This window comes from Tachypleus tridentatus, chromosome 10 (assembly GCF_004210375.1).
Source record: "Tachypleus tridentatus isolate NWPU-2018 chromosome 10, ASM421037v1, whole genome shotgun sequence".
NCBI lineage: Eukaryota > Metazoa > Arthropoda > Merostomata > Xiphosura > Limulidae > Tachypleus > Tachypleus tridentatus.
The window spans coordinates 84,701,838-84,719,286 of NC_134834.1; the positions used below are offsets into that span (position 1 = coordinate 84,701,838).

A 17,449-nucleotide genomic window follows, 5' to 3' on the forward strand; every position below is an offset into this window, starting at 1 on the left:
GCTATGTTTAAATGTATTCCTTACGATAAACAACGAGTTTAGTTAGTTACAGGCTATCTATCAAATGGGTTCTTACTCCAAAACATATTTCACAAACTAAAATGTTGCAGGTTATCCATGAAGTGACTTCTTACAACAGATATATTCAGAGCTAACATATTTCACAAACTAAAATGTTGCAGGTTATCCATGAAGTGGCTTCTTACAACAGATATATTCAGGGCTAACACATTTCACAAACTAAACTGTTGCAGGATATCCATGAAGTGACTTCTTACAACAGATATATTCAGGGCTAACACATTTCACAAACTAAACTGTTGCAGGATATCCATGAAGTGACTTCTTACAACAGATATATTCAGAGCTAACACATTTCCCAAACTAAACTGTTGCAGGTTGTCCATGAAGTGGCTTCTTACAACAGATATATTCAGGGCTAACAAATTTCACAAACTAAACTGTTGCAGGTTATCCATGAAGTGACTTCTTACAACAGATATATTCAGAGCTAACACATTTCACAAACTAAACTGTTGCAGGTTATCCATGAAGTGACTTCTTACAACAGATATATTCAGGGCTAACACATTTCCCAAACTAAACTGTTGCATGTTATCCATGAAGTGGCTTCTTACAACATATATATTCAGGGCTAACACATTTCACAAACTAAACTGTTGCATGTTATCCATGAAGTGACTTCTTACAACAGATATATTCAGGGCTGATAATATTTTACTACAATAATCACAGAATCATTTTATTATCAAACACTTTCGGGAATTATTCTACCTTGTTCTTTTTTCTTTTTCCTTTTTTACTGGTGATACTCGTCTGAACACAACAAAAACGCTCGGTATGTCACAGCATTTTCTCAGTTTAGAGATGCAAAATATATCGTTTCTTACTTTTCAGAAATCTACGTGTTTTTTTTTTTTTGGATAAGTTTTAACTTTCAAGACATGAAACCAAGATTGAAATGAAATAGTGACGTCAGTAACAACAAAAAAAAAAGGGCTTGAAATGGAATAATGACCCTAATTTGTTTTGATTTTGGGCAAAGCTGCATGAGGGCTATTTACGTTAGCCCTTCCTACTAAGTTAGCAGTGTAAGACCAGAGAGAAGACAGCTAGTCCACCCACCGCCAACCTTTGGCTACTCTTTTACCAACGAATAGTGGGATTGACCGTCACATTGTAACGCCCACACGGCTAAAAGGCGAGCATGTATAGTGCGACGGGGATTCGAACCCGCGACCCTCAGACTACGATTCGAATGTCATAACTACCCGGCCACGTGCCAAATGACGCTACTAGCAATAAATAAAATCAAATTTGAAATGGAATAATGACGTTAGTAATAATAAATAAAACCGAATTACGAAATTCGAAATGGAATAATGACATTGGTAACATTAAAAAATTGATTCGAAATGGAATAATGACATTGGTAACATTAAAAAATTAACCTCAACATGGAATAATGACACTAGAAACAACATAGAAAGAGTGAAAAACAGTTAAAAAACTGATCTGTACATAGACTTGTACAAAACAGTTAAAAATATCTTAATGTTGCCTTATGTGTGAAGTAAGACGTCATGAAGCAAGTGTGTTATGAAGTAAGTGTGTTATGAAGCAAGTGTGTTATGAAGTAAGACGCCATGAAGCAAGTGTGTTATAAAGTTAGTGTGTTATGAAGCAAGTGTGTTATGAAGTAAGACGCCATGAAGCAAGTGTGTTATGAAGCAAGTGTGTTATGAGTTAGAAATATTTCGAATATCTAACATAAACGTTCCTTAGCATGCTCTTGTAAGACCAAAGTGTATGTTAAAAGTTATTAAACAAGCGCGCTCTAAATGAAATTAATTGACTACTTCGAAATGTGAAAGACACGAATCATTTGACATATTTTTGATATGTTTGATACAATTTCTACTTTACTATATAGAAATGCGTGCTGTAAGTTAATGTGTTATAAGGTTTTATTTCACGCTGAGCACAAATCTACTTTCTGAGTTATGTGCACTCTGCTCTTTCTCAGTATCGGATCCCAAACTGTAGCATAATAAGATAAGAACAGTGAGGAAAGGGGCATACGTTAATATCATTATAAAAAGAGTTCGTGACAAAATACTCAAACATCTTATTAAGTAATAAGTTAGTATGATTATCTGATAATATTTTCACGAGCACTTATATTCGAACACGTGCTTTCACACTTTACTTGCTTTCAGTATTATATCTTACAGTAAATCTTATGGTAGGATTTTTTTTCAATTACAGACAGCTTTTCTTTCATATCTAAATTATTATATTACATTTCACTGTCTTAACATCACATCAAATCTCTAATACTCAAACTAATCACGGGTGTTGTTACGCAGCATATTGTTGACCGACCAGCAAGTAGCCGAGATATTGATCTGCATGCTGCTGCCATCTACTGGCCATATATACAAATTTATTATCGCTTTTGATATTCGACCCACATCGAGTGAAGGTCATGATTATATATTCATTTGCCATTGTATTTGAGGCTTTGTACTTTCTAACTCAAGTGCAGCTTGTGATCATTGTCGGTGCATACTAAACAGCATTTAAAAGTTCACTTCCCATAGTACAATATTGATCCTATTTCAAAGAAACAACTGACACTCAACGTAGCTCAATCTAAACAAATAATTTCTAAAAATAAATAACATTTTTGAGAACTAGTGACCAAATAGATACTTACGTAAACTTTTTATTTTTTTAAAATATTTCATCATATTTTGAAATTCCTCTGACGGTTGAAAAAAGAAAAAACAATTGTTTTCAACAGTGTTAGTTCTAGGTACTACAAGTAATTACATACCTTTCATGTTACCCATAACTACACTACTTCTCAAATAAAAACGTATCCATAGAAGAATATATACGTTTTCAATTGTGCCATAGTGAAGTACGGTTTTTTTTTCTTAAATCGAAACTTAAATCTTATATAAAGGTATTTTCAAAATAATGACCCTTCTAGTGACTTAGTGACTGAGATCTGATGATATATGATCAGAGTTGTAACGCTATTTAACACGTTTTTCCAGTTTCAGTTGTGGATACGTTACATGAGTTACAGTTAATCCAGCTATTGCCATCTTTTTGGTCTGCGTTTCAAAACTATAGAAGACTACAGTTGCAAGAATTATTTAGATCTTAGAAGACTACAGGTGCAAGAATTATCTGAATCTCTGACCTGGTCAATTAGACCCATTGGGTGCATAAACTGTTGGCTATATCAACAAATAATCATCTACTATGGAACCTATTATTTGACAAAATCTACGTGTGTATGTCCAATTATTACTAGCGAACTGCTGAACAGATTGCCAACAAACCTGACACGTACCCTTAAGGTCCGCCAAGAAGTCGCACGAGGTCGCATTCAAACCTAATCCTCGGAAGATACTCTCTTTCTCTTTTATTGAACGGGTACTTCAGCTAGTTTAAAAATAAATAACGCTGATTTAATTCTTAAAATATGGGCATAGTTATGTGTAGTAAAAATATTTATAAAATACGTTTCGTTTACCTGGAGTTATTATATTAGTTTTAACGTTTGAACAATGTGAGGAAAATTAACAAAATAAATTTATATGAATAAATATATAATATTCTATTTTATAAAAATGTTGTTTTAGTGCAAAGATACACAGTGGGCTATCTACGTTCTACCCCCAGCTAGTACAGCGGTAAGTCTACGGATTTACAACGCTAAAATCAGGGGTTTGATTTCCCTCGGTGGGCTCAGCAGATAGCGTGATGTGGCTTTGTTATAAGAAAAACACACACACTTATCTACGTTTTGGGACTTTCGGAAAATCGAACCCAGGATTTTTAACGTAATTTACACCAACAAACCAGGGGACTCCAGAAAGAGCAATTTGCTATTTAAATCTTAGTAATAATTTCCCCATAATGCACAACAAGGGAAAAATTATTCTCATGAGTCACCTGATTCACTGGAAAATACAGTTTTAGGTTATATTCCACACAACAACAAATTCAATGTTTTAGACTTTATTATGTTCTGTTTACACCTATAATTTGGAATTTCCAGTTAGCAGAATAAATCCGCAGGGAAAATAAATAAACACGTACAAAACGTGCATAAGAGGTCGCCAAGTTAACGTTACGTGATGTTCGTTGTTTCTCTTTTGTTATTATAATACTAATGTTATACTATTATAATGCTTTACAATTTAAGATATGCCATAACAGTAAAATGAAATATAAATATATACACATATGTGATGAAAGAAACTACGTGAAATATATGTTATTAGAGTTTCATGAATTGCTTGAATGTATATATATATGTTTCGCATCGAACAACATACGTTTCGTTTATATTTTATCCTTCAATATTTTATTACACCAGATCTAAATTTAGCTAAAAGTTTTGTGACTTTTGTGTTGAAACCAGTTGCAAAATATACTTAATTTCTGCCGGATGAGAATCCGGAACTTATTTTTTCGATATTTTGTTTATTTAAAGGCGAAAAGCTATAATTTATTTTAAGATTGTTTCGGTTTCATGACGAAATGATATTCAACTGACGTAATCACTTACATCACTTCCTACCAGTATCCCAAATAATAGCCCGAATAACTCAGAATTTCCTCATCATCAGCCCTCAACAGGGATCCGGTTTCTTTGGTTCTTAAAACTAACCATACATCATATTATCTAAGCATCATACACATGCAGTAACATCAGGAAAAAACAACAACAAACACTTTCGTTGCTGTGTACAAACCATTTGGTCAACAAATGTTCCGAGATGTTGATTTTCATTCACGTAATCAGTGTCGTTTTTGTTTGTTCTGAATCAGCAATCGCCAAACAACTTCTGTTTTGGTTTTATTGTAATACTCTAATGCAAATTGTATGCGTCACAAATGTGTTCGTGGAATAGTGTCACGTGATTAGCGGATTTTCTGTCTGTTGGCTAACTTCGCCTGCAGGTGACTCCTAACTTTTTCTTGGAAGTTCCTTCTGTTACAGTCCGGCGTCCTCAAGAGATCCAACGGTCACCTGGGGAAGGTGAAAAGCTCTCTTTCTAACTGCTTTTCGCTGGGATGTCGTTCAAAGCGCTAAGAGGGCTAAAACGTTCAACGTGCAAAGGTGAAAGTGAATGGTTCTTTGGCCCTCCTAACAATCGATTTCTTAGAGCTGACAGGCTACCTATCACATATATGGTGATTTGTCCAGCTGTGGCTATTAACTCGTACATCCTGCTGACTGTAGATACTACAGACCCTGTAACATAATCAACCATCACATGACTTTTATGTACAGTACAGATAACACTTACATGTAGAGCTAAGAGCTAAGAGGCATTTCAAATCTCAGTGCCACAGTATTTTGAAAACGACAAAACATATTTTACAGTAAAAGACCTCTACAATATTTGATAAACGTAGAACTGTACGTTTTAATATATCTTGGTTTTTGTATTTGAAATATACATCTTTGTAATATAAATAATATATAAGTTTTTGGACTTTGTTTTTCACTAGATTTCAGCCAGTATTTATAGATTTGCAGTACTTGCAGCCACGTATCTGTTTATACATTTTTCTCAAATAATGGAAAGTTTATATGGTACAGCTTTTTCTCAAATGGTTATTTTTACACTATCCATAGATGTTTCAAATATCCAGACAGTGAAATAATCAGTACACTGTAAGTAATAACATTGGGCGGATGTGTAAATTTGTCAAATATGTATTACACCAGAAGCACCGTGAATTTCTCGATTTTATGGGGTCATGGTAATGGTTTGAAAACGTTCGAGAATCCGACTGCCTTGTAGGCTCACGCTAACTTAAATCAACAATAGTAACGCCTTGGCCTGGCGTAGCCAGGCGATAAGGCACTCGACTCGTAATCTGAGGGTCTTGGATTCGAATCCCCGTCATACCAAACATGCTTGCTCTTTCAGCCGTTAAGGCGTTATAATGTGACTGTCAATCACAGTATTCGTTGGTAAAAGAGTAGTCCAAGGGTTGGCGATGGGTAGTGATCACTAGCTTCCTTCCCTCTAGCCTTACACCGCTAAATTATGGATGGCTACCCCAGAAATTTAAAAGCAAACAGTAACGTCTCTGTTGGGGTAATGGTTGATTCTGTTAAATAGTTTTTTGCTTTTTTTTTACTGCTATTGCTTGTAGTTAAGATAAACAGTACGATAGAAGCTAACAACGTGTGTTTATGTGTTTCATAAGAAAGGTATACTGTATTCTTTTGTTAATGCTACTGTCCTTAACATTATTGGTTACAGTGTTTAATATATTTGGTTTTATTGTTTCAAATTTATTATTTTTATATTTTCATTATAGAGATTGTTTTATATTGTTAGGATACTGATTTAAGCCTATTCTCCTAAACTATCCATTCGAAATTAGTAAGATGTTGTTAGGTTTATGGTCGAAAATATCGTTAACAGAAAGTGTATCCAACTGATGAAGCAATGCTTTCCAAGTCTTTATAAGTAAGAAAGTAAGAAGAATATATTTAATAGTCATTAGCAGATTGGATTTAAAGTTTTGGTTTAAGTAAGCAATTTGATCTCAGCAGAAATTATCAACACCAGTAAGATAAGGACTTTGTGTTTTACTTAGGACTAACTTTTGTTTTGTTATCTGTTAACTGGTGGGTAATTTAAGTTATTGCGTTTATAGTACGTTATAACACGAAATGATTTTACCCTACATATTTTATTTTAGTTTTGTGTTTGTTATTGAGTGCAAAGCAACAAAACATGCTATCTGTGGTGTGCCCACCATGGGTATCGAAATCCATTTTATAGCGTTATAAGCCTTCAGACTTTCCGCTGAGCTGTTGTGGAGCTACCATACAAGTCCCAACTCTGTTTAAAACATCAAAAACAACTTAAGTACAAAGGAAACAAACAGAAAAACGTTGTTCACTCAGTATTAGCTATCATTTTCTATAGAAGAATAAATACGAATTACCACCAGAATATATTCGTTATTGTAATAATTATACCGCTAGTAAGTAAACACTAACGATGTTCCTTTTACAGTTTCTGTATCTGTTTTTCTGGCGATTTTTTACAGTCGAAATGTATTACGTAGTTGAAATTGCCATAGATCATTAAGTTATTATTATTAACAATACACACGTATTTTTTTAAATGACTGAATTCATCGTGATATTAAAAGTAGCTATTCAAAGAAAACTATTCTGTTCTGACGGGATGGATGATCGTTTTTTTTAAATCTCATGCAATAAACTTACGAGTACCAAAAAATGATTAAAGAAATGTAATTAAAAAATAAATTCCAAAGTGATGAACTTTCCAAAATCGTAAACTACATTCCAAACAAGTTCTAATCAAACTGGTTACGTGAGGTCTATATGGTTAATTGTCTGGTGAAAATACGTCAAGTTCAAGCGGTTCCATATTCTTTTCTTTGTTTCAAATTGTACTGTTGCACAGATTATTGGCAGATGCATAATAACAAACACTTTATGATGTATTAAAAGTCAATAACTCTTCATAAGATAGACTGTTTAGTTAATATACTAAAATAGAAACTTGAACAATATTCTTTAAGAAAATAGTTAATGTAATACGGTAGCGTAAAATTGCAACCCGACCAGAAACACAGCCACCGAAGATAGACAAAAAGCAACAACTAAAACGTTTTCGACGTATAAAATGTCAAATAGGGAAACGAACCCAATTTTTTGAGAGGAAACGTAAAAGATTTACTGTTCTTCCGTATAAACATGCAACGGAAAAATTTCTTAAAAACTCTCACAAAATATCGATCAAGCTCGGGCTCGGACTGTCCTTGGGCTAGGTGTTACTTAGTGGCTAGTATGCCTGAAGGGAGAAACCTGAAGATTCCAGACCTGAGTCCCGTTACTGCAAAAATGTGGATACGGTATAAAAGTGATGATTAAATATCCTTAATCGATTAGAGGAACTCAACAGTTGGAGTGAGAGCCGTCAACTAGATGCTCTTCCTTTAATCTATCAATTCAAAATTAGAGATGTCCAAGCACAGATAATTCTTGTGATGCTTTGCATGAAAATATGAAATAAATTAAAAGTATAGTGTCTCTCATAAATTGCGGGCCTGGCATGGCCAGGTGGATAAGACACTCGATTCCTAATCTGAGGGTTGCGGGTTCAAATCCATGTCACACCAAACATACTCGCCCTTTCAGCCGTAAGGCTTCATAATGTGACGGTCAATCCTACTATTCGTTGACAAAGTTTGTTTGTTTGTTTGTTTTGAAATTTCGCACAAAGCTACTCGAGGGCTATCTGGTGCTAGCCGTCCCTAATTTAGCAGTGTAAGACTAGTGGGAAGGCAGCTAGTCATCACCACCCACCGCCAACTCTTGGGCTACTCTTTTACCAACGAATAGTGGGATTGACCGAACATTATAACGCCCCCACGGCTTGGAGGGCGAGCATGTTTGGCGCGACTCGGGCGCAAACCAGCGACCCTCAGGTTACGAAGCGCACGCCTTAACGCGCTAGGCCATGCCAGGCCCCTGTTGACAAAAGAGTAGCCCAAGAGTTGGCGGGGTAGGTAGTGATAGAAGACTACCTGTCTTCTCTCTAGTCTTACACTGCAAAATTAAGGAAGCTAGCGCAGATAGTCTTCGTGTAAGTTTGCGCGAAATTCAACACAAGCCATAAATTGTTGTCACCTTAATTATAACAATGTTTCCTTATTCCTCTAATAGTTATTTTAGAACCGTCTTCGAAACATTTCTTTGGTTTAGATATTATAAATCAACTTCGAGACTTTTCTTTTAGTATTTGTATTAAAGACTATATTTCAGGTGCGAGCTTTATTTGATAAATTACGCAACTCAAAGTGTAGAGGCTTGTTTCAGAGAATGTTTCATCACAATATATATATTCTTTTGCTTTTTGAAGTGAAGGTGAAATCTCATTATGTGGACAGACAAGAAAAGAAAAAAGTTGGCGGACGACGTTTTTGACTAGTTTCTTTCCCTCTAGTCTATTCACACCAAACATGCTCGCACTTTCAGCAGTAGGGGCGTTATAATGCCACAGTCAATCCCACTAGTCATCGGTAAAAGAGTAGCCCAAGAGTTGGCGGTAGGTGGTGATGACTAGGGACGGCTAGCGCAGATAGCTCTCTAGTGGCTTTGCACGACGTTCAAAACGAAACAAACCAAACCAATCTAGTCTATTAGCTAAAACTTAAGGAGTAACATGCGCAAAGAGCCCTTGTGTAGTTTTGCGCCAAATTCTGAAATAAGTAAATATGTCTACCAAGTTGCTGCAAGTCCTAACTGCAGTGACTTGTACTTTGGTTAATAGCATAATCTGCTGAGGAAACGACATAAAATACTTGAAAATCAGGAATTTTGAAACGATTCATGAAAGTGAGCTACATACAGAAAATCCCAAACGCTAAAAGTTATTCTAAATTCTACTTATTTTGACTTTTACAGTAGATTTGCCTGCTTGTAAAAACAGCACTAATAATGTATCTAATATTCTAACTCATTCTGATTAAGTCATCCGAGTTTCGGTTTGCAAGCACCGCGGAGCGAGTCTGAAAGTGAGGGGGGGGGGTCAGATACACGAACATATTTTATTTATGTTATGGTCTTCGCGTTCATGAACCGAACTTTGCATGCACCGAGTTATAAACTCAACATAACACGTAAGCTCGTATACAAATCTCCTGTTACATAGTAACAGTAGATCTCAATTTTATTTTTAATACAATGACAGTCCATTCATCTTCTAACAATACCAATCATTAATAACTATTTTATATATATTAATAGTCGGTCTATCATTGGCTTTCAATGTAATGTTCTTTTTCACGCTTCAAAATTAACTTCATAATCCATATTTTTGAAGCGATAAGCAAAAATCGGGTAGACTGCAGCGTCCTTAACTCCGTGGGCTTCACAGTGCCTTTTTCGTTGGATTAATGCCCTTTGCATAGTAAATGTTTTTGTAATTCAGTACGTTTTATCTTATTAGTTTAAAAATTATTTTACTTTTGTCTTGATGTTGTACCAAGCAAATTCTAACAGAAACTAATATTACTTGACCACCTAATATATTCCACGTATTAACATATTATGTGGCTTAAGTTAAATTCCCAGTGAGTTCTAACTGGTGATTTTGATACAAATGGGGCAAACTCACTCCACCTTTGGCTGTAATACACTCACAGACTTTGCAAAATCTAAGTTTTCTTTTCAAGTTTAAATAGAGTAGATAGATCTTTCGCGAACAACCACTACTTTAAGACCCTCCCCTTCTTTCACTTCCCCACGCTTTATTTCTGGTTTTTCACTATGCCCGGGGCTGCTGTATCACCAGCCAGCTGAGGAGCAGTCAAACAGGTTAGAGCGCTTTACCACGGCGTCCTGGCCTCAAGGCTTGTTTAACTTACATTGATGTTTGTAAGTTTCAAGGTCACTGGCTTCTTTTACAATGCGCTGGTTTACTTCCAGTTTTTGTTACTGTCCTTGCGTGAAGAGTTTCTAGTCTTGATATAACGTCATTATTTAATACAAGAAAGAAAACAACATCCACTACTGTTCATGCTGGGAGCTGGTGCGTCAAAGACGGTTCGAATTTATTCAAAGCAGATAGTATTATAAACTGATTGCTGATACTGTGTTTGTTAGATGAAAACCTTTCTGAGTATTGAAAGATAAAATAAATTACTTTCAAGACTTCGGTATTTTAGTCTTGGACATACTTATGAAAATACAATTATTTTATGTATTTTAAATTTCTTAGAAGTGCCATCTGTGGGGAAATTTGAGAAAAATATAATTTAGTTCTGTTTTTTATTGTTCGCTTTTAAATAATCAAACAGAAAGAAAAGTGGTAACATATGTCTTACAAATATTTAACCAACTCTTTTTCAATATTACTTGAACTGTTTTAATAAACAGCTTTTGAAATAATATAATTCGAGTGTTTATATAATTAATATAAAACGAAATACATTTTGATTCCTATACGCAAAATGTACAACAGCTCTCACTATTCAAGCTTGCCGTACACACCACCAGAGACGTTTATCGGTGCTTAAACGATTTGATGATCGGTCTTCCAACCCCATTTCTCGAGATCGTGTTTTTCTATTCGAACTGTTTTGACTATATTTATCCACACTTGGTTTCAGTAGTGTTTGTGACCACAGTAAAACATACAATAGGTATACCAGGTTCAGTGACTATGTTACGTCATACACTAATTCTACCAGTTAGCAACAATCGTGAGCTATACAACAATCCCAGCAGTGTTTGTGACTGCGTTAAATGTTACAGTAATACCAAGACACCAACTAGGAATTCGGGGCCCTGTCAAATAGAATAGAGGCACGAGTTTCTGAGTAACAACCTCGTTCAGGGCACAATTAAAAATATTAATATTTCTCAATCACTGCAATTCTATGAAAGTCAACTAATAAGTGAAGCGAAGAAAAAAGATTTACAGTTCAGTTTAGTACATTGTTTGAGAGGCTAAGCATGGTCTTATTTAAGATCACTATATAGACTTACTTATGGAATACCATCGTGATAATAGATGATTTAAAACGAAAAGATTATTTAGGAACCTATCACTTGTTTAAAATGTCCTCAAGTTTTCATTTACAACAGATAAAAAATAACTTTAAGTAACTGTAAGATCTGGAAACTCGAAGTTGTTACAAGTTACTGATCTCATTAATGTTCTGAGATTCATAATAAATAAACTTAGTCTTCATTTTTTTTTGAAATCTCGAATTATGTGTTTTCATAAAGCAAAGCCGGCCACATTAGGCTGTCTGCTGAGTCAATCGAGGGAAACGAACCCCTGATTTTAGCGTTGTAAATCCCTAGACTTATCGCTGTACTAGCGGGAAACTAATCTCGAACTCTAAGCTCAAGGGAAGTCCAGTTCACTCTACACTTTATTCAACGTGGATTATTGGGTTACACTAGTTTTGGAGAATTCTATTCCTCGTCAGTAACCCTAAAGTTAACCAAAGAGAGATAAAATGGACTTATATCACAGTGAAAATTGCAGCTCTATAATGTGAAGAACTGAATAGTTGCCAACGACATCTTGTTTTCACTTTAACTATTCAGTGTACAGGTTTTTCTCGTAATGACTACAAAGCACGTTCACACTAACGTTAACGTCTGACATTTTTATATCTACACCTATCCATACAACAACGTAACTTTGGCTTAAAACGTGGGGTGGTTGGTGTGAGAGAATTTCTGTAGCTTGGTATGAATGAGGGTATTCTATTACGGTTAGTCTTTTATCCTTTAAAAACAGAAAATTAGGCCTAAGCATCCACTCCACTGATCAATCTTCTAAACGTTGAAATTTAAATACAAAGTAACATCAAAGCCTTTGCCAATTCAAATCACTGGTAAGCATTCTGAAATTGCAAAATGCGACAAACTAAGTTTTTGCTCTACAACATTCCAAGCATCCATACATATACCTACAAAATATATAATCCTCCGGTGGGCGAGTTTACAGACCCACAACGCTAAAGTCCTGGGTTCGATTCCACAAGACGGACAGAGCGCACACAATTAATTATTTAGCTTTACGGTAAAACTATAACAAAAATGTACATACCAATCCCTTGTTAATATTCATAAATACATGAATGAAAATCAGTTCTCGATCTTCATAATTCTGAAAGAGACTGCTAGCGACTTCTCGAATAAGAAAGTGTCAGATGAACACATGAAAAAACGTAAGGTAAACCAATTTATGTCTTCATCATTTTTCAAACATAATCATATCAATAATTTAGTTTGCTCGTTCATGTGTTATCGTACATTTGCAATTAGCCTTCCAAAACGTCGTCCGCTACAATTGTTTCTCTACGACAGGCAGTTGCCGTACATTCTACAAAGTTTCATCAGACCAACCATTTTTAGAATTAGTAAAAGTAGTTTTCTGGTTGCTGGTTTAGAAAGGCGTAAAACATGAATATTACATAAATTTCTCGAAATAAATCGAAATAACTAGCAGTGCTTTAAGAATTTTGCCCTCTTTTAAATTTCCCCACACTTTATGTCCTGCCATTGATGTGAGCTTTAAGGATATAATTTATCTGAATATTGGACAAACATCGTTTAAGTCTCCCAGTGGATCATCGATAAGTTTCTTGACTTAAAACGCTAACATACGAGGTTTGATTCTTCGCGATAAACAGAGTACAGATAGATGATTGTATAGCTTTGCATTACGAAAACAGAGTACCATCAGCAAAGATATTTTCTGAATATCGAGGAGACAGCTAATAACCAATAACCCAATAAACACATAAGACATTTAGTGATGCACTAAAGCTATAAATAATACCTTTCAAGCATGTTATCAGTTTATTGTAGCACAAATATGTCAGTTTATTCACTCTGTGGGAAAACAGCTACACTTCTACTGGTATACAACCATTTTTTAACCTAAGATCACAGCTTGATTACTGAACAAACTACCAGTAACGATGTGTTAAGCCCTCACTTCCAGTATAAACATGCTACAACTAACTCTTGTTTTCAAGCGAGCATCTATCATGTTATTTGGATCTTTAAATGTCATAAGTATATTAAGTTAAATGCTAACTTTGACACTAGCAAGTTTGTTGAAGAAACCTCCATTACGATCTTATATTTGAAGTAGATAATAAGTCTATATACGTCCTTTACGTGCCACAATTAAAAGCTTATGCTGTTAGTTTTACTGTTTTAACAATGTTTGCTAGAAGATCACATTGTTTTCTTGTAGTAAAAGGTTTTTGTTTGAATTTCGCGCCAAACTACAGGAGGGATTTCTGCGATAGTCATCTCTAATTTAGTAGTGTAAGACTAGAGGGAAAGCATCTAGTCATCACCATCTACAGTCAATTCTTGGGCTACTCTTTCACGAACAAATAGTGAGATTAGCCGTAACATTATAAATACCCCACGCCTGAAAGGGCGAGCATGTCTGGTGTAACGAGAATTCGAACCCGTGACCCTCAGATTTTGAGTGGAACGTTCTAACCACGTGGCTATGCCAGACTTCTTTTTAAAGGATGGAACTTATCTGTTCACAAAATACGAACCAAAACCTTTATAATAAGTACATAACATCAAGCACACTTCGTGAATTTACAATAATACACAGCTAACGCTCCACCAGATAAATGTACTGCTTTGAGTTTTGTTGAGGCCCGGCATGGCCAAGCGTGTTAAGGCGTGCTACTCGTAATCTGAGGGTCACGGGTTCGCATCCCGGTCACTCCAAACATGCTCGCCCTTTCACCCGTGGGGGCGTTATAATGTGATGGTCAATCCCACTATTCGTTGGTAAAAGAGTAGCCCAAGAGTTGGCGGTGAGTGGTGAGGACTAGCTGCCTTCCCTCTAGTTTTACACTTCTAAATTAGGGACGGTTAGCACAGATAGCCCTCGTGTAGCTTTGTGCGAAATTCAAAAACAAACAAACAAACAATGAGTTTTGTTATTAGTACAAATGTATGTACGTACTGCATAAGAGGAATAGTAATGAAGAGTGTTATGTATGTATATATTTATGTATATGGCATGTTTTCTTAGAAATCTCTGACACCACCTAAAATGCTTCTCTGTATCACAGCTTGTATCCTGTGTTACTAATTTATATTCAACACACGTCCGTAACGTATTCGAGGAACCTTCTGTACTGCCGAGCCCCTGTTTTAAACAGGCATGACCACGCAATTTAGTCCCCTGGTTGAGAGTTTCACCCCTGCTGTGACCATGTGTTCATTCCCTTTTACTTATATCAGGGATTTTTCTCATGCAACGTCAAGAGTGCATTTTTTACTAAGTTTTTATAGAAACTGCAGTACGGAATAACCAGACACACTTTTATAAGCAAATGGCCTTCTTTATAGGATACAAATTCATATACTATTGAAGTGTACACTAAATTCACGGACTACACGATATAAGTCATTCAGGTGACATAAAATAGTTTTGAATTTCAGTTTCTATGAATAAGAAATCGACAGCATCTACATTCATTATTATAACAGCATCTCATTAACGCTTGATCAAATATTTTACAAAATTTGATGATATATTAGTCAGTAGTTACTAAATATCAAAGGCCATTTGGTGTTAACTACATGTTCGAGTCCCGTCAGAGCTTACTATATGCTTAACACGATACAAAATCTCATTGATACACTACATATCGAAATCCATTAGTTCTTACTAAATAAATAAGTTCCTCAGTATTTTGCAACGTAATAAGACCAATTAGTGCTTACTGATTGACCAAGTTATGTTAGTGTTTACTAGATATTCAGGTCTATTAGTGCTTACTACATTATCAAGTTCTGTCAGTGTTTACTGCATAACAAAGTCCTCTTAGCTTAAGCATATTTTAAAGTTTCCCTCAAGTAGCAACCAGTTCTACTGTTACGCTAGAAAATAATTGGACAAAATGTCGCTACATTCTAACAACAACAAAAAAACTGTCGAAAATATAATCTAATGTAAGGTAACTTGCAACACTAAAATAATAACTGCAGTGAAAAACAATGTACAGTATGAAATACCATACAAATGTTTTGTGTCAAATGCTATAGTTTCTTTTGGGTATCTTAAAACATAAACAGACTTATTGTTAACAACCAAGGTGCAGTTTGTTGTTTCAATCAAAAGTGCTAAGCTCGGAACGCATAGTTCGGTTCCCTTAATTGGGTATATTTAAATAGATAAAACTTCTTGATCTGTTTTTCGAAACTATAGGGAAGAGCAAATTATCCTACTTTACATGTAATGTTCGAAAATGTCTTTATATGTATAAAAGGTAGTTTAGACTGACGAAATACCTGCAGGTAAACTGATTTAATTAAATACAGATACATTGTAACCCAACTGTTCACTAAATACAGATACATTGTAACCCAACGGTTCACTAAATACAGATACATTGTAACCCAACTGTTCACAAAATACAGATACATTGTAACCCAACTGTTCACTAAATACAGATACATTGTAGCCCGACGGTTCACTAAATACAGATACATTGACACTCAACTGTTCCCTAAATACAGGTACACTGACACACAACTGTTCACTAAATGAAGACATACTGACACAATAACTGTTCCAGATGTACTGATACAATGACACCTGATTGCTTCCTAAACAAGGATACATTGCACCTGATAGTTCCTCAAATACAGATACATTGACACCAAAATGTCAACTAAATACAATACATTAACACTTAACTGTTCCATAAATAAAGACACATTGACACCTAACTGTTCCCCAAATTGTGATACATTGACAACCAACTGTTTCATAAACAATGATACGTTGACACCCGACTGTTTCCTAAATACAGATACATTGACAAACAACTGTTCTCCATATACATATACATTGACACCTGATTGTTCCCTAAATTCAAATACATTGACACCCGACTGTTCCCTAAATGCAGATACATTGACAAACGACTGTTCACCATATACGGATACATTGACACCTGATTGTTCCCTAAATACAAATACTTTGATACCTGACTTTGTCCTAAATACAGACAAATACATGGAAACCTGATTGTTTCCTAAATACATATGCATTCACACCCGACTGTTCCCCACATACATTGACACCCACTCTATTCTAATTATAGATACACTGGTACCCAATTGTTCTCTAATTACAGACACACTAACATTGAACTGTTCACAAAATACAGACTTATTAACACCCGACTGTTTCACAAATACAGATAGATACATTGACACTCGACTGTTATTCAAATACAAATATATTGACACCCAACTATTTCCCAACTGTAGATACATAGACACCTAACTGTTACCCAAATACAGGTACATTGATACCCTATTGTTTCTAAAGTACCGAAAGACTGACGCCCAGCTGTTCCCGACATACAGATACATTGACCCCTTATTGTTCCCTAAGACAAATGCATGGACACCTGATTGTTCCCTAAATACAGAAAGACTGACACCCAACTCATCGCAACTCAAATACAGATAGACTGAGAAAAAGCTGTTCTCTAAATATATATACATAACACCCGATTTTCTCCCAAATACAGATACGTCGACACCTGACTGTTACCCAAATACAAGTACATTGATGCATGTTTGTTCCCCAAATAAAGAAAGACTGACGTCAAACTGTTCCCTAAATACAGATACACTGACACTATAAAGTATTTCCTAAACAAAGATACATTGACACCTGGTAGTTCCTTAAATACGTATACGTAGACACACAACTGTTAACTAAATACAAACATATTAACAACTAACTGTTCCCTAAATGTAGATACATTGACATCTGACTTTTCCCGAACTACTGATACATTGACACCCAACTGT

General features: G+C 35.3%; 2 long non-coding RNA genes across 6 annotated transcripts in view; one reads left to right on the forward strand and one right to left on the reverse strand.

Moving 5' to 3' along the window:
• Positions 1-17,449, forward strand: part of LOC143229765 (uncharacterized) — a 116,382-nt gene that overhangs the window by 13,845 nt on the left and 85,088 nt on the right. The gene's annotated exons all lie outside the window — the stretch shown is intronic.
• Positions 4,051-17,449, reverse strand: part of LOC143229766 (uncharacterized) — a 127,556-nt gene continuing 114,157 nt past the window's right edge. For all 3 annotated transcript variants that reach the window (XR_013016059.1, XR_013016058.1, XR_013016057.1), the window contains one exon: positions 4,051-5,302. This is a non-coding gene — a long non-coding RNA (uncharacterized LOC143229766). The remainder of the gene's footprint in view (positions 5,303-17,449) is intronic.